Source organism: Miniopterus natalensis, chromosome 19 (genome assembly GCF_054644295.1).
Source record: "Miniopterus natalensis isolate mMinNat1 chromosome 19, mMinNat1.hap1, whole genome shotgun sequence".
NCBI classification, from domain to species: Eukaryota; Metazoa; Chordata; class Mammalia; order Chiroptera; family Miniopteridae; genus Miniopterus; species Miniopterus natalensis.
The window spans coordinates 24,147,453-24,171,889 of NC_142099.1; the positions used below are offsets into that span (position 1 = coordinate 24,147,453).

The 24,437-nt window shown below is 39.1% G+C and overlaps 1 pseudogene; it reads left to right on the forward strand.

Annotated features, from left to right (window-relative positions):
- LOC107546244 (ribosome biogenesis protein BRX1 homolog pseudogene) overlaps nucleotides 1-23,795 on the forward strand; it is a 36,201-nt pseudogene extending 12,406 nt beyond the window's left edge.
- The last annotated feature ends 642 nt before the right edge of the window (nucleotides 23,796-24,437 follow it).

Genomic DNA, 24,437 nt, shown 5'->3' on the forward strand with positions numbered 1-24,437 from the left:
TAACCACTGGAAAGCTCTTGGACCTGGTCCTTCCCTATGAGGGTTTAAAATTCTGATCTTTCTTTAATTCTATCCCACCCGTCAAATAACAAGTGCCTTTGATAAGTTAAAAATGGATTTTAAAGAGCCCCTTTTGTTTTCTTCTGAGTGTTAGGGATTCATACATCTTTTAAAAAGATCTCTCTTTTCTAGTAGTTAATGGTGGAAAGAAGATCTAGCAGCATATACGCAGTTTGTTTTTAAATAGGAACATAGGGTTCAGGAGACTTGTGGGAGTTGTTTTATTTTTATTTTTTGAGTACGTGCACAGCGCATGCCTTAAAACAGACCATGTGACCGTGTGGCAAATACCTACTCTCCTTCTGAGAAACTCTTTAGCATCTTTGCTGTGTTAGAATCACAATGCTGTCACTTTGGTTGTCGTTCTGTTAGCTAGAACTCAGTCATGTGTGATGTGACAACTATGGGGAAAGCTGGGGAATGCCGCAGAGCTGGGTGTCCAGGACAAAGAGGAGGCAGGGTTTTGGTGAATAGCCAGAGGGCCCAGACTTAAACTCAAGTTTTCTGTGCTCTTTTCATTTATACCACAATCCCCTTTGTTACTTACTAAATAGAATCAGAAGTGAGTGTGGGTACAGAGTAGATGCTACTAGAGAACGGCTGACCCAGCGCTTGCCATGGGCACCCTTTGTCATTTCTCCACCTTGCAGATGACCGGTCTCCCTCCCAACTGCCAGAATCCCCAGGCCTATGCAGTATTTCTATTTTATTCTCAGTGTTCCCGCATCCAAGACCTAAGTTGGAGCCTTGTCCTAAGTCAAGTTTGCAAGAATAAGTTTTCCTTTTGGCCTCTATTTTACCCCCCCATTGCTATCCTTGGCCAGGGGTCAATGTTGCTGCCTCCAAATGGACTCCTCTGAGGGGGTCATTCTTTGCCTGATTGTGACTGGAGGTTGCCAAGACCATATGGAAGCTTGCTTCCCCGCCATGATGTGGGCACATCTCCTACTCCAGCCCTTTCCTAGTGGACAGGTTTCCAGACCTTCCTCATGCCTTCTGCGTCCTGTTTTGAATACATTGCTAGACCCTGCTGGGAAGTCCTAGTAACACAACAGCATTCTAACCCTGAAAACCTGATCTCAGAGAGGGTTTGGAAAGGCTGTTGCATTTTAATTTTGCCAACAAGTAAATCATGCCAGCTCTTACACAAATCACAAATAAATGCTTTATTGCCCTCCAAGATAACCCCATCGTGGCCTTTGCTAGCTTTCATTTTGTTTAGTGAAGGTCAACTATGTTTATGAGCTAGCTGAATAAAAAAAAGTGTCAGTAAGTATGTTCTTAAATATTGATATTTATTAACCAATGTCCTACTAATAAAATCTTGACTGTCTTTTCAGTCAGTCCTGTGGTTATTTCTAGTAATTTTTGTTATTTTAACTTTTTGAAATTGTAGCAAACATCCTCAGTTTCCTCTAGAAACTTCTCACTGAGTGACTTTTTATAAAAAATGAGATATATGAAATGCCCATAAGATATGAAAGTTTTGTATTTGTTTTCTTTTCTTTTTTTATTGTCAACATAAAGAAATTCTCATTGGGTAAATAGAAACAGGGAGCAAAAATTAATCTAAATTATTATCTCACACAATATAAGACTGGGAACATAATAGGACTAATTATAAATATTTGAGTTTCTTTGCAACATCTAACATCTTACAGTTAGAGTAGTTTAGGAGAACAAATCTCTTGATTTCTAGGAGCCACTGCAAACCAAGATGCAATGCCATGAACTGTGTGTTGCAAAACTGGGAACTACTTATAATGAAGCCTCTTATTGAACATAATGGTCAATATTTTACATTCTTAGACATCCATTTAGGTAGTCATCTGATGAAGCATTGTGCATATTTTCAGTCTCAGCTTTGCCTGTGCTACTATTAAAAGCTGTGGCTACGGCCCTAGTTCTTGCTTGATGAATCGTTAATACCTGTTTGTCCTCTGGGTGCTTACCATGTGCCAGGTGGCGTGTTCCTGCTGTCACATGCCCCATCAATCTGTAAGCATTGCTCACTAGTTAAGTGATATTTAGTTCAACTCTTTCATGAGGTTGGCTTTGGTGTCATTTATTAAAGACATACTTGGCTTTAGTGTTTCTTATAAAAACAACTGACACCTGGTCATACATCACAATTTGACAAGAAAGATTCGGGTATGAAAGAATTTGGAGGTAATTTGCTTTAGGCACAGAGAACAGTAGGTGCCAAGGGAAGAACAAACTTGACATGTTCAATGAACAGAAAAAGACAGGATGGCTTGAGTCAATGAGTCAGAGTCAGAGGGACAGACAGGGTTGGAGGGCTCGTCAGGGACTAGGACACTTTAGGTGTTATAGACTGTGGTAAGGAATTTGGGAATTTTGTCTCAGTATAAGGGGAAGGCATTGGAGCAATGTAAGTATGGGCATGATGTTCTGTCTTTCATTGATGACACTATTTCCAAAACATCAATTCCTGATAAAGTAGCTTTGTAAACCAATATGTTGTTTTGGTAAGGAAAATATGCTCCAAACCAATAGCCAACATTTAATGGTAAACACTCTAGGCATTGATTACCAATATAGTCAGAGACAAGACAAAAACAAGGACATTACCACTTTTATTTAATATCATTTTAGAAATTTTAGCTATATTATAAAGCAAATAAAATAAATAAGGTTTATTTTAAATATTAATCAAAATTTAAATATATTAAATATAAATAAAACTAAAAATATTCATTTTGTAAGAGGTGTAAATAGTGGAAGGGGAAATGAAATTATTATTTGCAGATAATATGACTAAAAACTAAGATATGCAAAAAAATCAGTAATTACAAAGTAAATATACTGGCATCAAAACAATAGCTTCCTGCACATTAGTAAAAGCCAACTCAAAGGTATAATAGAAAAAAACCCAAGTAAAATAGCAATAACAAATATAAAATGCTTAGAAACACTTAAGAAAATACTTACGAAAGCTCATGAAAAATTCCTGAGCCACATGAAAGGAAGCTGGAAAAGAGAGGCATACCACACTCCCAGATGGGAAATCTAAATATGTTAAAGCTGCCAGTTCTTCCTGAATAAATTGATAAATTTGAGGCAATCTTATTAAAGTCACATGGGACTAACACACAAAGAGCAGACTCTAAATATTCAGATGCCTGGCAAAAAACATGCCCAGCTTCTCTCTCAAACAAAGAAATGTGCACTTCTTTTGAATGCGATACGCTGCCAAGTTAGCGAGGCCAATAAGTATATCAATGCCTCTGACTGATGTGGGGAGAGACGGTCAATCCTGAGAACATTCTAAGGTTAAGAGCGATTGGCGGTTAGGTGATCAGTTAGATAAGTGCTGTGTGTAAATTTGATTGTAAAGTATCTAGAAATAGTGAAGATGTCCACAGAATTAGAAGAAAAGTCTATCAATGAACATTTAAAGTGTTGCTGTTATACAAAATAATCTGTGTTTACCATTGTAAAACAACCCTTGATTTACCTAGTTATGGACAACAAAGAAAGATAAGCCCAGGCCCTGGCTGGCATTGCTCAGTGGTTAGAGCATCGACCCGTGCACCAAAGGATCGTGGGTTCGATTCCCGTCAAGGGCACATAACTGGGTTGCAGGTTCGATCCCCAGCCCTGGTCCCGGCCCCTGCGGGAGGCAACCAATCGGCGTGTCTCTCTCACATCGATGTTTCTCTCTCTCTCTTTCTCTCTCCTCTTTCCCCCTTCCACTCTCTCTAAAATCAATAAAAACAATATCCTTGAGTGAGAATTCACAAAAAAAAACAAAGATAAGCCCAGCATAATGAGAAAATAATAGTCAACACATAACATTTAAAAAAACTGTATTGAGGTATAATTTATATGCAATAAAGTGCATCGATGTTAATTACACCATTAGATTCGTTTTGACAAATGTATAACCACTCATCTAACCACCATCCCAAACAAGACATACAGCACTTCCTTTACTCCAAAGGTTCCCTCATGCCCCTTTGCGGTCACTCTCTCCCACTCTGTCTCCAGGCGACCACTGACACGCTTTCGATAATTATAGACCAGGCTTTTCTTTTCCAGAGTTTCATATAAATGAATTAATGAAAATATGAGCAGCAGTTCTCCTTAATTTCTTGAACTTGACCCTGTTCCTCCATGACTTTGTCCAAGAGAATGCTCACCAACTTGGGGAGCATTGCATCGGATACTGACTTCCTTGCTGGTATCCGCTCTGCAAACTTACTTCAGTCTCCTCCTCTGTTCTCATGGAGACAGTTATCTTCTGGGTGGGGTGCCCCTCCTGGCGCTGTGACCCAGAAACTGCCTCCAGGTCGAAAGCTGTGGTGACCCCAGGGCTCACCTAGCCTGTTTCTTTTTCCCTGGTAACTTTGGTCCTGCTTGTCTGTTTTGCACAGTCCATTGTATGGAAAAGACGTTATTTAACATATTTTGTCATTGTTCAGGTGTTTACATGGGGAGGGTAAGTTTTATTCTAGTTACTCCATCGTGGTCAGAATCAGAAATTAACACTAAGTTTTTCATGAAGGGTATTAGTATTACTCCCTTCTGAGGACATACCCTTCAGTGATTCTCAAAGTGTGGTCACAAATTATCTACATCATTATCTTCTGAGCAACCTATTGAGTGCAGATTCCTGGGCTCCAATTCAATCCTGGGGATCTAGACATCTAATTTGAAAAGTATCCTAGGTGAGTCTTAAGTATGGAAATTTTGAGCACTCTGGCTTTGGTCTGTCCCTTATCTTCTGCAAGAGACATTTCTACCACTTTCCCATATTGCCGAGACAAGGGGTGTAGAATAATAGAGCTGGGCTTTTATTTATTTACTTATAAAATTAAATTTATTGGGGTAACATTGGTTAATAACATCATCTAAGTTTCAGGTATACAATTTTATAATATATTATCAGTATATTCCATTGTGTGCTCACCACACAAAGTTTAGTCTCCTGTCACCATGTATGTGACCCCTTCTGCCCTGTTCATTCTCTCCCCACTCCCTTTCCCCTCTGATAACCACCGTATTTTTGTCTCTGTCTGAGTTTGCTTTTTTGTTTTATATCTCACATATGAGTGAAATAACATGGTTCTTGCCCTTTTTCATATGACTTATTTCACTTAGCATGATACTCTCAAGATTCAACCATGTTGTTGCCCATGGCAATATTTCATCTTTTTTATGGCTGAGTAGTTTTCCATTATATAAATGTACTGCATCCTAATCATCAGTTGAAAGACACTTAGGTTGTTTCCATGTCTTGGCTATTGTGAATAACTGCCATGAACATACTTACATGTATCTTTATGAATAAATGCTTTCAAATTTGGGGGGGTAGAGCTGGGCTTGTAAAGAGCTCAGAGGAAGCAGTTTGTTTACATAGAGAACAGTGCTCTGGAGGCCATGGCAATGGGTTTATTTCTTGTGTACCTTTTATAGCTTCTTTCAGAACTATGACACTCAGACTGTGTTTTAAGTCTATAGGCTGCATTTTTTCATTTATAAAAGACAGTACAAATACACCAAGATTACCAGGTGTCACTGTGACACCAAAGAAAAATGCCCTCAAAGCAGCATGGGGGGTGCATCAACTACTGAGTGATGCACAAAGATGGTTGTAGAAAGTGCCATCTGGCATTTTAGAGATGATGATGTAAAAGAAAGCCATAGTGCCAGCGAAAACAACCACTCGGAAAACCATTCAGGGGGCAAAGGTTTCTCCTGCCCACTGCATTTTTCCTTTTCTGTTCTTCTTCACCCAGTTTATCCAGGCACCAAGCTCTAAGTATAGTCACTTAATGAGTTATTGCCTCAGAGTTCCAGCATTTGAACAGGACATGTCCAGAAATAAGACATTTCAATAACAAAGAAATAATGATAGAGTTTTCTAGCAGCATTAACAGACGTATGGGGCATATTTCATCTGTGTGTGTATGTGTGTGTGTGTGTGTGTGTGCTCCAAAGAAGCTTCACTTCTTAAGAGGCAAATCATGAGAATTTCATCTATGATTAGGTGCATTTACACAATAGGATACTAAACAGTCATGAAAAAAATGAAGTACATTGATACCTGTATGTTCGTGTATAAATAAGTAATAGCAATAATAGCATATATGGAGAAGGAGATGAAGAGAGGTGATATGTTATATCCTGTTAGCAGTGGTCACCTCTGGAAGATAGAATTTTGGTGGGGAAGACGTTCTTTTTTAAAGTGAATTACTTCTGTAATGTTTGAATTGTGCATAACTTGGATAATCAGAAAAATAATGAAATTTAAGGGGACTGCCAACTGTGTCTAAATGAAGACTGGTGGATCATAAATCAAGAAACATAAAACACACCGGTTTGAATGTTTAAGTGTTTTCCGTGTGTTCAATTAAGAGAGAAGGTGCCTTTTATTTTAAGACTGTGAAGCTGAAGAATCCAAGATATATTTTCTGTTTGACAGACATTGACCGTCTGACTTCCAATGAGTTTAGGGAAGTTTCACAGAGAAAGGAAACTTGTAGAGCGATGATGGATGTGAAAGAGAAAGGAAAAGAGCGTGACAAGTAGCAAGGGTGTGTTGCAAGAAATGAGTATAGAATTGGACTAGAGTATTGGACAGGGTCGAGAAGGGGCTCGATAGTGATAACAACACCACCAGCAGTCACTGTTGCTGAACAGCATGAGACGCCTTTCACCTCACTCAGTCTTCACAGCAACTCTCTGCAGACCCTTGACCTCTTCGAGCCTCATACTTCTTGGTCAATGGGTAACTTGACTGTCTAGTGCACAGCCTGCTGTGAGAACTGAGTGAGACGATGGCATGCACCACGCAGCGTAGTGTTCGGGACACAGTAGGACTGGTTAGCTATGGTTATTCCCCTGGCCCCTGTTGCCCAGAGGTGGGCGTGGAATCTGAAGCTTGCCCAAGGTCCAGGAACCAACAAGTGGCAGAGCTGACATCTGAGTCGGGGCTTGTCTGTTTCCAAGCCTGGTTCAGGATTCATGTGAAAAGGCGACATTTTGGGGTTCCATATACCCTCCCTGAGTATCCCACCAGTTTTGATGATTGTTTTTAGGGTAGTGATGTACAAACAAGCCCCAAGAAGGCCTAGTGTTGTAGTAGAGATATGTATCGGTGCTGCATGCATTATTAGAGACCTCAGCAGAGCAGATCCCACCTTTTCTAAAGACAAGACCATGTTCCACAGGTTGAATTTTTAGGTTGGAATGCATTTTTCCTAGAACGATACCCACGCAGAGAGTGTGACCATCGGGTTTCAAATGCTAGAAGGAGAGAACAGCATGTTGCCCCTGCAGTGACTCCAGCACCAAAGTGACAGATGGCCCCGTCCTGGCCCCTGACTTCCTGGCATAGTCTGTTGCTTTCCTGGCATAGGAACTTTGCCAATGTAATGGGAACCGCTCCAAGGAAAAGCTTATAATGAGCTGGGGCAGGGCAAGGTGTTGCCTTTGCTACTGCTGATTTGAAAGACTAAATCAAGAAAGTCACCTTGACCAGGGAAGTTATTCTGGGGACTGAAGAGGAAACCAAAGAGGCGGAAGCAAAGAGGAAAAGGGGGCCTGTCTCTGGTTAGAGGTCAGTGGTGCTGAGGCTGGGCTGCGTGGCCAGGAAGCATATTCTGAACAGGCAAATCCACTGTCGCGAGTGCGCTGATGGAAAACGCAGAGCCCAGACCAGCCGTGCAGGGTGGTGCTGACTCCTGTTCAGCTTGTCCTAAGTGAAGTTGATTTCCTGCCTTTGCGCGCTAGAGAGAAGCTCCTGGTTAAGTTATTCCAACTGAAAAAAAATGTCCCCTGAAGGAGTAGGGGGTGAGAAATGAGGGTGTGCTGAAAGGGGAGCAGGAATGGGGCTCACAAAGCAGATCTCTCAGAGTCAGCCCGTGTGCCTGGCATAGAGCGAGAATCGTGACGGGAAGACAAGATATACTTGAGTGTAACTCAAAATCCAGAGCAGGTTAGTTTAACCTACTCATGTCTCCTGTCTGGCACCACCACCTCCTCTGAGTCACACTTGCTGTGGGACACAGGGCTTGGTATATCACTTGGTATGTACCTGTCTGTCCATAGTTAACAGGGTGGAATTTGAGGCAGAAAACAAATTCTAAAATTCCGGTTGCCCATATCAGGTGGGCCTCTGTTTTGTTTTGTTTTTGTTTTACTAAATCTCTGGATAAAGGAAATCTTGAACTTGTAAAAATGACGGGGGGATGTCCATTCACTTAACCACCTGGGAAGAGCTTGGTTCTCTCATCTCCAGGTTACAGCCATGATGAGGGCAGACTTCTGAGCCAGTGGGGCTGCAGCAAGAATGAAAATAAGAATGACTCTACCTACCTAGTCAGCGGGACAGTATTCCCTGTCATTGGGGTTTGAGGAAAGAAAAGGGGAGAGAAAAATCAGAGGAGCATATAAGTAGGGAGCTGTGTTTGCAGGAGGGGTCTGGAATTTTCTAGAGTATGCAACTATAGCCACTCTGTAACCATTTAAAAATGTGATTACTCTTTGCTATGGACATAGTGTGTCCCTCTAAAATTCACAACTGAAACCTAATCCCCAATGTGATGGTATTAGAAGGTAAGCATGTTGAGAGGTGATTAGGTTATGAGGGTGGAGCTCCCATGAGTGGGATTCGTGCCTTTATAAAAAAGGGACTTGCCCTGGCCCGGCAGCTCAGTTGGTTAGAATATTGTCCTGCTACACCAAGGTTTCAGGGTCAGTCCCTGGTCAGGGCACATACAAGAATCAACCAAAGGATGCATAAATAAGTGGAACAACAAATTGATGATTCTGCATGTGTGTGTGTCTCACTCAAGCCCCCCCCAAAATCAATCAATAAATTAAAAGAAAAAGACATTTTCTTTTTTTTTAAAAAAAAAAGAGCTCCCTTGCTCCTTCCGTGACGTGAGGATATACCGTAGTAAACGGTAGCCATCTACAACCTGGAAGAGGGCCCTCCCTGGAACCCAACTATGCTGGCATCCTGATCTCAAATTTCCAGCCCTCAGAACTGTGGAAATAAATTTCTGTTGTTGATAAGATTCTAGAGGAGGTCCCTGTTTACAAGAGGCATTAGCAGACATGATTAGAATGATCTAACGTAAAAGAGGGTTAGGGTCTATCAACCCATGCCGTATTCCAAGCAGTCTGGAATGTTTTGGAATATCTTTCTGCTTCTCCTCTGATACAGTGAACTAAAATCTTTGCTAGAGTGCAGGTCCCTGAGATGGTTGTCCTCGAAGGGAACGGCACTGTGCCAGAGGCCAGTGGAAGCATTTTGCTTAGACATCTTAACACACTATTTGCTAGGTAGCATCCTTGAGTAACATTCAATACGACTGTCTTTCAGCACTGAGTAAGGAAGTAGGCAGGCTTGCTGGCAGCCTGGCCCAAGTCACACGGCAAGGACCTGAAGGAGACAGAGCTTGTGAAGGGTCCCTGCTGCGGAAGATCAGTAGTGTGCTTGTGGGTACTGCATACATGGTACCCTTGATTTCATATGAAAAGAGTAAGTTAAGAGATATAGTACTGTAGTTTGTCTTTATTAATTGTGTATTATATACTTGTTTTGCATTTGGTGCCTTGACACATCAGAAGATATTGCTAGAAACAAGATTTCTTATACCACCTAAGAAACCTCATCTGTGGCAAATTAAACTCATTGTCTCTGAGACTCTTCTGAATATTCCAGATATATAATTCTTACTCGAAATGAAAAGGAAAAACATTTTCTAGAACTCCTCCAATTCTAGGTTTTCTGGCTGCTTTGATCCAATTTCTTTTAGGAAAACAACACTGCGATTGGTGGAAATTAACCCATAGATGGATCCATTAAAAGTCCTCCATGAAGCAGAGCGGCTTTGTTTCTCTATCACAAACAAACAACTACGTGGAGCACACACATAGCTGTGCTGTGTCTCGCTTGCCCGTGGTGTGGAGAAGGCAGTGCCACCCCAATTCCGCTCTCTCAGGCAGCAGCTGGAGCCTTCCATTCCTGCTAAGACCACAGAGAAAGGTTGCACTTTGGAAGATTCTGAGAGAACTCGCTTTGAAGAACTGAGCTTGAGGAACCCCCTGGGGACCAGGGATGCCGTCTGCCTCAGCCAATGGAAAACCCACGTGATCCTCTAGAAATATGTGTTTCTTCTCTTCTGACCCCTCTGCTCCAGCGGGTAATTTGTAGCAAAAGACAGACTCGTGGGCGTCCACGAGAACAAGGAAGGGTACAAATCCATGCATTAATGCATTGCTTTCATCCGGCTCTACAAACGATTTACCATTCCATGGATTTTTCCTCTGGGAAGTTGAAAAATGCTTCTACTGGCCTCTGGCACAGTGCTGGGTCCCTTCAAGGACAACCATCTCAGGGACACACCTGCACTCTAGAAAAACTGTGTTCACCGGAACAGAGAGGAGGCGGGAAGACATTCCGAAACATTCCGAACTGCTTGGAACACGCCAGGTGTCAACAGGCCCTCTTGTATGTTGGATCATTGTAATCAGGATGCCTGTGAATGCCTTTTGTGAACAGGAACCTTTGTAACTTTAGCAAGGGGGAGTAATGACATCAACAGCTTTTACTAGACCTCAAAAATATATAATTGTCAGCAACATGACAATTTTTTTACATCAGTAACAAAATGGATATTTTTTTGGTAAATAAACACAGGAAATTGCTTTTACATTTATCGGCAAAACAAGAATCAAAACAGGCAGCGATAATATACAAAACATTTTTTTTTTTTTTGGAAGCTGGATTTTTAGCTTTATGTACAGAAAAAAAGCAAAATGAACATAATATTAAGCAATGCAAATTTCTAGTGGAAGGATTTGTTAAGAAATGTGAAGAGTCTGAGATTTTACTCTACTTATAAGCTAACAAGTTTGCCTGACACAGTTTCATGGACGCTGGCAGAAGACATGAGATTCCTGGGTCAGAAATGAAGGCCTATTTATTACTTACAGCAATAGCAGTAGCCAGAGTATCTGCATTTTTGTGCTGATTCCCTGAGGCCCTATTCTCATAGAGTGATGCAAAGAGAGGCAAATGACACCTGCTCGTACAGAGGGTGGCATTAAAGGAGAGGAGCTCTGAGCTTTGGGCACCAGATTGTTATAAAGGGCAGTAATCATGCTTTCCTTTCACTCTCGAGTTAGATGTTACCTTTATTATACTGAATGGTACTCATGCCAACCCTTTGCTTTAGAGCATTATCTCTGTCTTACAAGGCTCTGAGCAAAACTGCTGCAAAACTTCTCTCAGTTCTTGAGGGAGACATTATCTCTACTTTCCAAGGCTGCTTATTAGGCAAACATCCTTGAAATTATAATAGTCTAGAAAAAAGGTAATCATTGACTCACTTGCAAGATGTGTAGAAATGTGAGAGACCCATGGAGAATTGACTCCCAATAGGAGTATTTGTGATATTGGATTGTAGTCTTAACCATTAACAGGTGACTTAAGAAATTAACCATTCAGTTAGTCTCTAAGTCATGAATTCATCCAGTCAATAAGTCCTTTAACAAACATTTACCAAGTGATTGCCATGTACTGGGTACTGTGTTAGGAACTAGGGAAGCAAAAAAACAAAAACAAAACAAAAAAACAAACAAACAAACACCATATTCATAGAAGTGAAAAAAACAGTAATTAAAAAGATGATGCCCTTCCCAGGTGGCTCAGCTGGTTGGAGTGTCGTCCCATACACCAAAAGGTCACTGGTCCACTTTCAGGCCAGGGTATATACCTAGGTTTTGGGCCTGATTCCCAGTCAGGGTGCATATGGAAGACAACTGATTGATGTCTCTCTCTCTCTCTCCCCCTCCTCTCTTTAAAAATCAGTAAAAAACATATCCTCAGGTGAGGATTAAAAGAAAATTTTTTTTAAAGATGATAATATGCAAGAGAGATAATGCTCTCTATTCACCATAGTTTTCCCAAGACCACATTAAAACTATATTTTCAGCCTTCCTTGTACTTGTCATTAAGTTGGGGACATGTGACTTAGTTCTGGTTGATTGGACATGAACATAAACAATATAAACCAGTGGCAGACACATCCTTCAAAACACCCCTAGGACCCTGGAGCTCTCTCTTCCCTGGCCATGGAATCCATGGAAGTCTGCTAGAGTCTCATCCCATTTACATGAACAAGAAACAAACCTATATCATCCCCTGTTTACAAGTGAGGAAACAGAACCACGGTATAATGTACTAAATACCATAATAGAGATATACCATTCTTAGTACCATGAACAAACGTAGGGCAAGAATGCTGACTTATTTATTTCATTTACAGCTGTTAGCATGGGATGTAGAAGAAAGAATATGCTTGACTTTCAAGACAAGAAGACTGTTAGGACAATTACGGGCATCGAGTCAAGGGGAAAGCTTTTTATTATTAAAGGTGTTTGGAAGAGAGCATATTGAGTTAATTATAAATATGGGGTATGGAGAGTAGCAGGTCCTATCAGACCAAATAAAAGATAGGTAAAATTCAAAAAAGGAAAACAAAACCATAAACAAAATCCAACCGTTTAAGTGTAGTATGTCACAAAGAAACAGAGACCGTGTGCAGTCAAGATTTTGGAGAGAAGGAAAACATTGAACTAAACCCTATAGACCTAGTTCTTTCCTCATCAGATTATTCTCAGCTCATATTGAGGGATGTAGAGGCTGACTAGGAAATGGTGGCCCAGAGGCTGAGGCAAGTTAGTTGAGCTGAAAAAAATAATCATTGAGGTTCAGGGATATCAAGGCAACCAAGACTTAAAGAAAGGGAACCGTAGAAAAGGAACATCTTGTGCACAATCTCCCTCCAAGGAATTTACTGATTCTTAAATTGTGCACATGAAGTGAGAGGTCAAGAAACAAGCAGAAGTACTGCCAAGGGGCTAAAAATCTAAGTGGAGTTTTGATATTGTTATTTAAGTGTTGTTGGTGCTGAGGAGCTAACCTGACCTCAGGGCTGCCCAAGGAGGAGGGGCCTAGTCAGCATCCCAGGTGTTCAATGGAGATGTCTGAAGGTCTGCACCCTGGAGGTAAGGGAAAACAGTCCATAGAGTAGCACTCACAAAATTTGGAACACCACTTTGAATCTTCTCAGTCCTTGATTGAATCAAAATAATCTATCCACTATCCATCTGACTGCCAGAGACAATGAAATTCTCTCTGGAGGAAGAAACATAATCCAGGGTGTCTACGGATTTTTACATAAAATGCCACCATCCAAAATTAATAGGCATGTCATAAAACAGGACCAAAGGAATGGAAGCTAAGTGAAAAAGGGTGGCAGAAACAGATTTACAAATGATCCAAGTATTTGAATTACCAGTTAGTCTTCAGTCTTCAGAATAATGGTGATCAGCAGGTTCATAAAGATGGGGGGAATATTGAAGTTATAGGAAGAGAGTTGGAAAATATAAAAAAAAATCAAATAAAAATTTTAGGACTTAAAATGGTAATAACTGAAATTTAAAATGTAGGGATTTAATAACTGATTAAACACAGCAGAAGAAATGATTAGTGAACTAGAGAATAGTTTCATAAAAAATATTCATACTGAAGCATCCTAGAAAAATTAAGGACAAATGGGATGTGGTAAAAAGATCTAACATATCAGCGCCCCATAAAAGAAGAAAGAATGAGAAATTTGAAGAGATAATGGTTAAGATTATTCTAAACCTGATTAAAAATGTCAAAACAGATTAAAGAAGCCCACACATCCCATATGGAACAGAATCAAAGAAAAGTGCACGTAGGCCCATCAGAGTACAGCTGCTTTAAAAAGGAAAGAAATTCTTAAAAGCACCTAATTCCCATTCCCTCAAAAAACAAAGACGCATTATCAAAGGAATATAAGAAGACTAAAAGAAGTCCTCTCAGCAGAAATTTTAAAGCTTGATGACAGCAGATATAATTTTTAAATCCTAAAAAAAAAAAATGATTGCTGACCCATAAGTAAAATGAAGGTGAAATAAACCACAACAAATAACCCTGAGAGAACGTGTCATCAGCAGACACATACTAAAAGAAATACCAAAGAGAGTCCTTCATCAGAAGGAAAGTGATCCCAGATGGAATCACGGCAATGCAGGAAGAGATGAAGAACGATGGGACAAGTAAATGTATGAGTAAATCTATATGAATATTGACTTTGTAAAACAATTAAAGTGGTCTTTGGTGCTTTCAAATATATGTAGAATTTGTATATATGAATACTACAACATCATTTTGGGAGTGAGGAAAATGGAGTTAAGAAAAGTAAAAAGTACAAATTTAAGACTAATAAGCAAAAGATGTGTGTTGTAATTTCTAAGGTAAGCAAGAATAATATAAACATATATCATTACCAAGTTAATAACAATTAAACAATTAAAGCAATACTTTATTAATTCACAGGATGTAAGAAATTTAAAAAATAGGAAACATAATAGGCAAATCCAGTAGAAAGCAAATAGTAGAACGTAACATTTGAAATCAGATATAGTACTTGCAACGTTAAATGTAAATTGACTAAATAGTGCAATTAAATATTGCAAAGCTCTTCGGACTGGATTAAAAGATGAAACCCAACTCTTAACTGCTTATAGGAGACACGATTTAAAATAAAGACACAGTAACGGTGAAAGAAAAACAGGTGGATAATATATATCACACAAACATGAGCAAAACTGGATTTGGTTTAGTCATACTAAGCATAGATGAAGCAGATGCTGAGGGTAAATGAGTATTACTCAGGGCAAAGAAAACCATTTGATAATGATAAAGTGTCAGTTCATGAGGAAAATGTAATAAACTTATGTATCTGAACGATATTGCCTATTGCTTCCCTCTCCTTCCTCCCTTCTCTGTCTGTCTCTCTCTATGTATATATATGTATATGTGTATATATGTATATGTATCTATAGAGAGAGGCATATAACAAATCAATAAGAGATAGACAGAACAATGTAATTAATACATAGGAAAAGTCTTGGACCAGTAGAAAGTTCCCACAGGAGTGTATTGAAATGACCAATAAGCATTAAAAAAATGCTCAAATTTTTTGTCATTAGGGAAATATAAGTTAAAACATGATGATACTGCTACACATCTATTGGAATGGCAAAAATTAAAAACCTGACAATGCCAAGAGTTGATGAGGAAGTGGAACAACTGGGACTCTTATATACTGCGGATGGGAATTTAAATTTGTAAAACCACTTTGGAAAACTGCTTGGCAATACACATAACTTGTGACTCCGGAATTCCACTCCTAGGCTTATTCCCAAGGTAAATGCTTATGTACTCGAGCCAGAAGATGTACCAGAATGTTCAGAGAAGCGTTGTTAGTAATTGCCCCAAGCAAGTCAGATGCCCATCAATGAAAACTTCTGTGATGCCATGGTTAAATCTCATGAACGACTGACTGAAAAAAGTCAGACAAATAGGAGTACATATATGCACCCTTTGTTTGACTCCACTTATTTCAAGTTTAAAAACAGTGGCAACTATTCTATGGTGATAGAAGTTAGTGAGCAGTTCTTTGAAGTGGTTACTGGGATGTGGCACAAAAGAAATTTCCTGAGATGTATTTCATGTCTTGACCTGTGTGGTAGTTGGATAGGTGTGATTCCTTCTGTAAAAATTCTTTGAGCTGTAATCCTTAAGATTTTTGTTTTTTTGGTTGTTTTTTTTTTGGTATGTGTGTTATACTTTTTTTTAAAGAAAAAAGTAGGCTGTATTTTCTATCTTGTGTTAGTCATGCCTGCAGGGATAGGCTTGACCTATTAATCTCTATTTGTAATGGAAAATGGTTTAGTGTTTCTATAAATAAATAAATGGGCTTGGTTAAGGTATGGTTGTAGGATTTGTGTCATTATTAAGATACGACTAAATCCAGTTTATTAGAATATTCATCAGAGTGATAAGCAGAAATATTTAATGCAGTGCGCATATTTTCTCCAGTAATAAAAGGAGCAATTGGGGGTTTTTTTAGCACATGAATTGTTCACTTATTTCCCGTACGTCTGTCAAATTTATTTGATTACTTCAAATTTATTTCCTTTCTAATGCCTACAGGAAAATGCAATAATCACAGCTCAACTCTAAAATGATGGTTTATGTCATCTGTGGTTTAGTGGCTGACCATCAACTTGCCTCCGTGTCATGGTATGCACGGGTCCCCACATCCGAGCTCTGTGTCACAGTGACCCAGAGGACCAGATGTCTTTACTCTTGAGTAAGCTACGCTCTGGATGAGCACCTGCTACTGTCATTTTGTTCAGGGAAGTTGGCTATCCAGATAATTAATTATGCAATTGGTATTTGTGAATACTGCTTTCTATAGAAAGTGATCCGAGGAGGTGAAAAAGGAGGGGAGCAACGTTTTGGTTGACGTTAGGAGGGAAGATTCTCCCCAAATGCATTTTCCCTTAAAGCATAAATAACCTTCCACCCACAATCAGCTTAATTACCTCCCCCCTTTATTCTAGAACTTCCATCTAATTTAGACTTGATGGATTTTGTAAGAAGTCTCATCTAATCAGCATGGTCTCTGATTTACAGTTCTGACTGTTGCAGGCATTGCTCCAAGCTCCCAAGAGAGATAAGACTTAAGGCATCAGAAAAAACAGGGTGTGTCTCAATTAAATGAAATCTTTAATCCTTTTACACCCTATTATAAGAAAAAGCTGAGCAGTCAAAGATGAACTCTCTAAGATTATATTTTTCTGCTTTTTTGGTGTGGGTCAATTTACCAGCTACCACGATGCCTTAATGTATATTTATTTTTAAATTGTAAGTTTTTGGTTTTAGTAAATATTTTTTCTAGATGACTGTTAAAATAACACGTATTGGAGAATGTTACAGAATAGTCATTGAGCCAAAAAATTCAGCATAGATGAAATAGAGTTCACAGTTCTCATTCTTCCATTAGAAAGATACACACAGCAGTGGCATAGGGGAGTTATTTTCTCGGATATAATGCTGTGGCCAAAACACATCTCCTCACAAGCTACACCTCATTGCCTTTGTTAATGAAATTGAAAGCGAGCTGCAGGGTAAAGATTTCTGTCTTTGTTCTGAGACTAAGCCTGCTACACACTCTTTTTTCAGCAAGAAGACTATCAATAGAGCTGCCTTAAGCTTCCTTCTGTTCCCTTAGATGTAATTAGACACACAAATGGAGCTTTAATGCCTCAGAGGCAACTTTCAAATCCAGCTTCTCCTTCTTTCAGCGCTATTTATTATGGGGTAGAAATGTGGCTCACGAGCAAGTTAAACTCACTTACAAAAAATAAAGTTGCATTTTTGCATATCTGTCTTGTGACTTCAAATTTTAAACCCCTGTACTTGGTAAGGAAGAGAGGCCACAGAATAAAAGAAAGGGAAATATGCTTAATCTTTTTGCAAATAAAATAATCACAACAAGCTAATAATAACAGTATGATCATGGGCGTTTTATACTCAGAGATTATGTAACTTGCGGGAGGTCCCACCACTAATAGGTGGTGAAGCTGGGCTGCAAACCCAGGAAGGTGGTCAGCAGGCTGCCTACTCGGGACCCCAAACTTGTACTGCATCTATAAGGGAAAAAGGAAATGCAGAGGAAATAACGGAGTCAAGGGTAATTTTAAAAATATAAAGAGAACTCACATTTTTGGAAATAGAAGTTAGAGATGATGGAAAAATGGGGAGGGAGATGGGGAATGAATGAATGAGGTTCCCAGGAGGAGAGGAGAGAAATAATTAGAAGCAGGTGAGAAGCCAACACACCTCTTCCCCTGGAACAGAAAAAAAAAAAAGAAACATGTCAAGACAAAAGTGCTTGGAATGATAAGTCATCCTGCAAGGGCCTTTCTTAGAAGCTTCTACGTTTACAATAAGGAGGGAGCGTGCACTCATCTGAGAGTCAGGGAGAAAAAAGGTGACAGAGGTTGAGCAAAAATATATGGACCGGGTGAGGGGCGGGAGGAATGAAGTCCTATGTGATATGTGTGTGGAAAACTGCATTTTTGTGGGTATATAATGTTATTTTAAAAAATCTGAAATCTTAGTAATTTACATCTGCAGATTAAGTTAAATGACTGTGTTATGATTAAGTGTGTGTGTAAAGGTAAAAATGTGGCACATGAGAGCTGAGATGTGCTGTGTCAGTGTTGGACTCTCAACACTTTGATTAAAAAAAGAATGTAAGTCTGGCCTGTGGGGTTCAGTGGTTGAACACCAACCCATGCACCAAGAGGTGGCTGGTTCAATTCCTGGGCAGGGCACATGCCCAGGTTTTGGGCTCCATCCCCAGTAGGGGGCACACAGGAGCCAGCTGATCGATGTTTCTCTCTCATTGATGTTTCTATCTCTATCCCCCTCTCCTTCTTCTTCCCCCCCTCTCTAAAAATCAACAAAAACAAATTTAAAAAAATGTAAAATATCTTGTTAATAATTTTTTATATTGAATACATGTTGAAATAATAATATTTCTATTGGGTTCGATAAAATATACTGTTAAAATTTTTTTTTTAATGATATGCAGTCCACAGTTTTTGACACACCTTAGCCTGTATGAGTTTAAGTAGGTTTGATCCCTGGTGGAGAGTGTGCAGGAGGCAGCCAATCGATGCTTAGCTCTCATATCGATGTTTTTCTCTCTCTCCCTCCCCTCGCTCCTCTCTCTCTAAAAAAATCAATAAAAATCTTTCAAAACATAAAATTATAAGTCAAGAGAAAGGATTATTTGAAGCTGAATAAGTTAGAGGAAAATGTTTGAATTGACCTAACACTATCTCCTCGGCCTTTTACTTGCAGGTGAAGCTCAGAATTTTTAACTGAAGCATAAAATATTTGGCACAAAATAACTGGCATGTTCATGCACAAATGCTTGTTGCACTTTGTCTTCTAAGTCTGCATTTTAAAAAAATATCTGAAATAATGTCTTATTTAAAAATTTTCACTATTCTCTTTATCTTATATAAATGTCCAGCTTACTATTGTATAATAATACTTTTTTGTATTCATTTAATCTTCCAGTAGTTAAACCAGAATTAGAATGTGTTTAATATTTATATATGCATGAATTTACATTTACATTTTTATTTAATTTTTTAAAAAATTTAAAATCTATTACATTTTTAGTTTTCTTGGTCTTAAAAATACTCTGAATTCTGAGCACTTTTAAAGTGAAATACAGGTATTGGCATAGTATTTCAAAATTGTAATTAATATAGGCTGAAATGCTGGCTTATCATTTTGATGCAGTAATGTAGTCAGAGCAATTGGAGACACTAGCACTAAAATGATGAATCGTGATTTTCCATCTCTGCTAGAAGTTGATTAAAAACCAAGGAACCTAATAAACTGAGCACAGAGGGCAGGGCACTGAGGCCAGAATCTAGTTAAAACATGCTGTCATTCTCTCAGTTAACGCAGCAGCCAAGAGCCAGCTGGAGGAATGAGGATCACTTGGGGAATTTGATGTGAAAAGTGGTTTGCGACAGAGAATTAGATGCTTAAAAAATGATGGCAAAGGTTGAAGGAATGTACACTAGCCTGGGTCTCTACGAAAGACTCCTGGAATAAAATAGCTGCACTGGCCTGTCCGTGAAGCAGCCTCCACCACAATCTGGAAGGTGATGGATCCGGATGGGCCCCCAGAACTGGGGACATCACGGGCAATACGCTGTCGTTGCAATTTAGAATCAGGAAGTTCCTGTGCCTACTGATCCAGTTAACTGCCTCATGACTACAAAAGAGTTGCCAACTGGCTGGTGGAACATGGATTCCACTTGCGGCCAGGACTACCGATTGCCTTTCAACACCCACAAACAAAATAACTGGACAAGGCTACGCTCTTGCAGAAAAACCTATGTCTTCATGTTTGTGCTTGCCAGAAGCACCAGGAATACAGCCTCTGTCTCACTTCTGCTTCATAATCTTAACATGAATGGATCGAAGTGGCAGAACCAAATTCACATCCAGAACTCAGCTGTGAGTATGGGCAATTTTACTTTTAGTTTTACACTCTCGATAATTCAAGAAGACACAACAAGCAAGACATGGAGTTGAGCTAACCAGTCCTAACCAATATGGATTTTCATGACACTGTGAGAAGTAACAAAAAGAGACCTATGTCCACTTATATGTGGTATCTAAAGCAATCAGACTCATAGAAACAGAAAGTAGGATGGTAGTTGCCAGGGCTGGAGGGGAGGGTTCAGGGGTAGAGAGTTTCAGCCATGTAACACAAGACAAAAAGCTCTGGAGATCTGCTGTACGACTTCGTGCTTATAATTAATACTGTGATGCACACTTAAAAATTGTTAAGAGAGTACCATTTATGTTTTGTGTTTTTTACCACAGTAAAAACATAACTACCATTTTAAAAAAAAGAAAAAAGAGACCTATGTAGTTCAAGAACTTTGCAGTCACCTCCAGATTTAGGCAATGATTGTCATTATTTACAGTGAACCATCACTTGAAATGGTGCATGCCAGTTACCCTCACCTAAAATTCAAATATCAAATCTTTTGGATTTATCTTGTTATTTTTTTGTAATGTTAAGGATAAAATCACCTAAATGCAATATTTATTTATAAAAGGCAATATTGGATTATCTCATAATTTTAAAATTATGATGTGCCTTCGAGGCACATCATTCTGCAAATGTTGGGATAGGTTTGCTTTAGAAAAAAAGAAAAAAGAAAAAAAATGTATGTGTTTTATATTATTGCCGTAATAAATCAACCCTAATTCATGATCTTAAAAATAAATAAATAAATAAATAAATAAATAAATAAATAAATAATAAAATAAAAGTTAAGTAATTGCCCTAAAATTCAATTATAATCCCTTCCCTAGAAGATCTGGTTGGGAAAAACGTTCTAAGTGCTGGTATCATAAATATTTTACCTAAACAGTTCTGCTTATACAGAATTTAACAGATTGAGATATTTCCAAAAGAAATCACCCTAATAGAACAGATACAGCACCGAATCTTCAAACTACTTGCAAAATCACTAATCCATGGTGAAGCTTGTCATTCTCTTCTTTGTGTTATACAAACATGTTTGAAAATTTAAATTACACAAAGAATGGGGAATAGATACAGCAAAACGTCCATATTTGATCTTTGTACTTAGATACTTATTTTATGTGTACAGGGCCAAGTACCTAAAAGCATAAACTAAAGACCTTCTGGAGATTAGAAATGGCTATAATTCCTGCAACCTGTAGCCCGCTCCAGGAAAATAAAAAAACTCCTTGTAAGTTTCACACAGGAATTGTTTCAGTGCTTTGTGGGTTTGTTGCCTGTAGGCTTGTGGGTTAATGGATTTTCGAAGGAAAAATAAGGGTAAACAATTTTGGTCACTGTATTGTGAAATTTAGCAAATGTCAAGGAATTGAATGAATCTGATGTTCATAAAACCTCGCTTAAATTTCTTAGAATTTTTTTTTTTTCAATTTGTGAATGATTTCTTACTGGTAACTTCCAGATCAAAATGTTCTAAAGTCGCATTTCCGATTCCCAAATATAGTATTTGTGGCACCTTCCAAAAAGCCAAATGGAAATGACGCGATCCATTGCCTATGTTCCAAATCAATATTGTCCCAAGTCAAAAAAAAAAAAAAAAAAAGGGGAATTCTATTGCATTGTCTCATTCAGTCCAAGTGTCTGCTTTTTCCAGGGATATGTTTAATGACTTTTAAAGAGGAAGATTATCCTCCTACCGCTCTCGGGGATAAAAGTTCTTAGCGTACTACAAAGGAGAAACAGTTCCCCCAACTGTTCCCTGACCTCACCCCCTCAGAAGCTGGGTTTCTAAACAAAAGGGGTTGCAGTGTAAAGATACATCCTTTGTACGGGTTTCTTACTTATCTCAGTAAAACTGACTGCAAAGGTCAAGTCCCGGGTGATCTCCTTAAACCCACCGGACTCCCTCACCCTCGGGTCTGTTTCCTTCTTTTTTTATAGATAATTTGACAATTTCCAGAGCTGAACCAGACAATGCAGAGACTGTCTGAATCCCAGGCCAAGTCTTGGAGAGACAATGAAAAAGTCTGTTCATTGTATGGTATCCAGCTCTCTGGGTGTGTCGTTCGGGGAAGACAGTGCATCTGGATGGTGCTGTTCGTGCCAGGACTGTGGGTGGCAGCAGAGGGAGAGAGGAGAGCCGGCACTAAGAGGACTGAGGGGAAACCAGGGGAGGAGTAGGGGCCCGGGGCTCAGACCACACGCCGGCAGCTCCCAGGACAGGGGTCAAGGGTGAGAGGTGGGGCACGGGAAGGGCAGGAAGGCCAGAGCGCGCCCGTTCATTCGGCCGACGCTAGGTTTTGGCTTGGCTGCGGTGCAGCCTTGATGCCTGCAGCGTTATCAAGCGTGCACCGAGGATTTCCAACCCCTTTTAACAAATACAAAGTCGAGAAACTAGTTTCAGCAGCTTTTTTTCTGCGTTTCTTAAGAGCCTTCATATTTTCCTCAAAGATCATCCACAAGGTCGTTTTGGTAATTTGTGTCTTTCAAGGAATTGGCCCACTTCATCTACGTTTTCAAATAGGTGGGCATAGGGTTGTTCATAGCATTCCTTCATTATCTCTTTAAAAAAAAATCTTTTTTAACAGCAAAGGCGGTGAGGCAAGACGGCAGACACCAAGAGGAAACAGCACAGAGCCTTGACGGTTCAAGCTAAGAGGCCATAAAGGACCAAAAAAGATGCCAGGCCGCCAGCTAGGCAGTGACATGGCAGGGCAGGTGGAGGGAGAAGACAGAGGCCGCATCCCAGCCCCCATTTGCAAGGCCAAGTGCAAAGCTAAGGAGCAGACTCTCCCCTTTTCTTCCAAAGGAATGCGTTTCAGAGCAAGGCCTTTATGGCAGGACTTAATGCTGATGCCTCATTTTAAAGCAGACGATACCCAAATGGATCGTAAAGATAAGTTATTTGTGATGAATGAGGTTTGTGAAATGAAAAACTGCAATGTTTCTAGTCTGCATCTAAGAAAAAACAAGATCTCTGTATGCGGCTTTCAAATTCACCTCATAGACCATCTGCTAAATTCCTAGTTGAAAATATTCATGCCCGAGCTGAACTAAAGACGACTGGAAACTGTTTGAAAGGTTCTCAGCCCCTTTTGTCTTTTGACCCTGCTTTTGATGAATTACCACATTAAGCTTTGTTAAAAGAAAACTCTTAAGTCAGATCTTCAGTGCACCACGGTATCATCCCCAAAGCCAACCATTTGTGGACCACGTGTTTACTTCTGTTTTGGATAATAGGATACGGTTTTGGACCTTTCAGGTCAAAGAAGAAGATGCTGCTCTTGTAGAAATAGGACCTCGTTTTGTCTTAAATCTCATGAAGATTTTTCCAGGGAAGTTTTGGAGGCCCAAATTTATATGAAAATCCTTACTACCACCAGTCACCAAACATCCATCGGTGGGTCATAAGATTCCTCACAGCTGCAAAATACAAAGAGAAACAGCAAGTTAAAGAGGCACAGCAACCAAGAAAGAAAGAACCAAACACTATTCTTTCACATGATCCCACTGCAGATGTTTCTGTCACACCAATGAAGGAAAAACCGATAGAAATACAGTGGGTAAAACCAGAGCCAAAGGTCCATTGGAAAGCAAGGAAGAAAATACAAAAGGCAAAGAGAAATGAAACAGAAGGTGAACAGTGGGAATGCAAACGAATCGCTGGATAACTATTTTTTCAGTTATTTTATATTTATTTTGTATTTAATGTGTAAATAGTTTTATTTTTCAGGACTATCTTACATCTAATTAGTGTGGCATTTAAAAGAAAGAAAAAACTAAAATCTTGTGGCTTCTAAAAAAACCTTATTAAAGAATAATTGACAAATGTAATCGTATATATTTCAATTATCTATTCTTTCAATGGCCATGGACTCAGTAATGATGATCCCTCTTTAATCTCTGATATTGGCAATTTGTGCTTTCTCTTTTTTTTTCTTGGTTAGTCTGTCTCCAAGTTTATCATTTTTATTGATTTTTTTCCCAAAGAACAAGCTTTTGGTTTTATTGATTTTTCTCTGTTGTTTTCCTGTTTTGAATTTCACTCGTTTCTGCTATTTTTATTATTTCTTTTCTTCTGTTGCTTTTAGATTAAATTGTCTTTTTCTAGTTTCCTAAAGTGGAAACTTACATTACTGATTTTATATCCTTCCTCTCTCCTAGGGCATGTGTCCAGTGTTATCACCTTTCCTCAAAGCACTGCTTTAACTGCATCCCCTGAATTTTGATAAGTTGTGTTTTCATTTGGTTAAAATATTTTAAAATTTCTTTTAAGACTTCTTTGACCGACCCTAGTTAAAATGATAAACTTTAAAATTTAATACTCCTAATCTTTTTCCTTGCTTTACTTTTTCTCCTCTC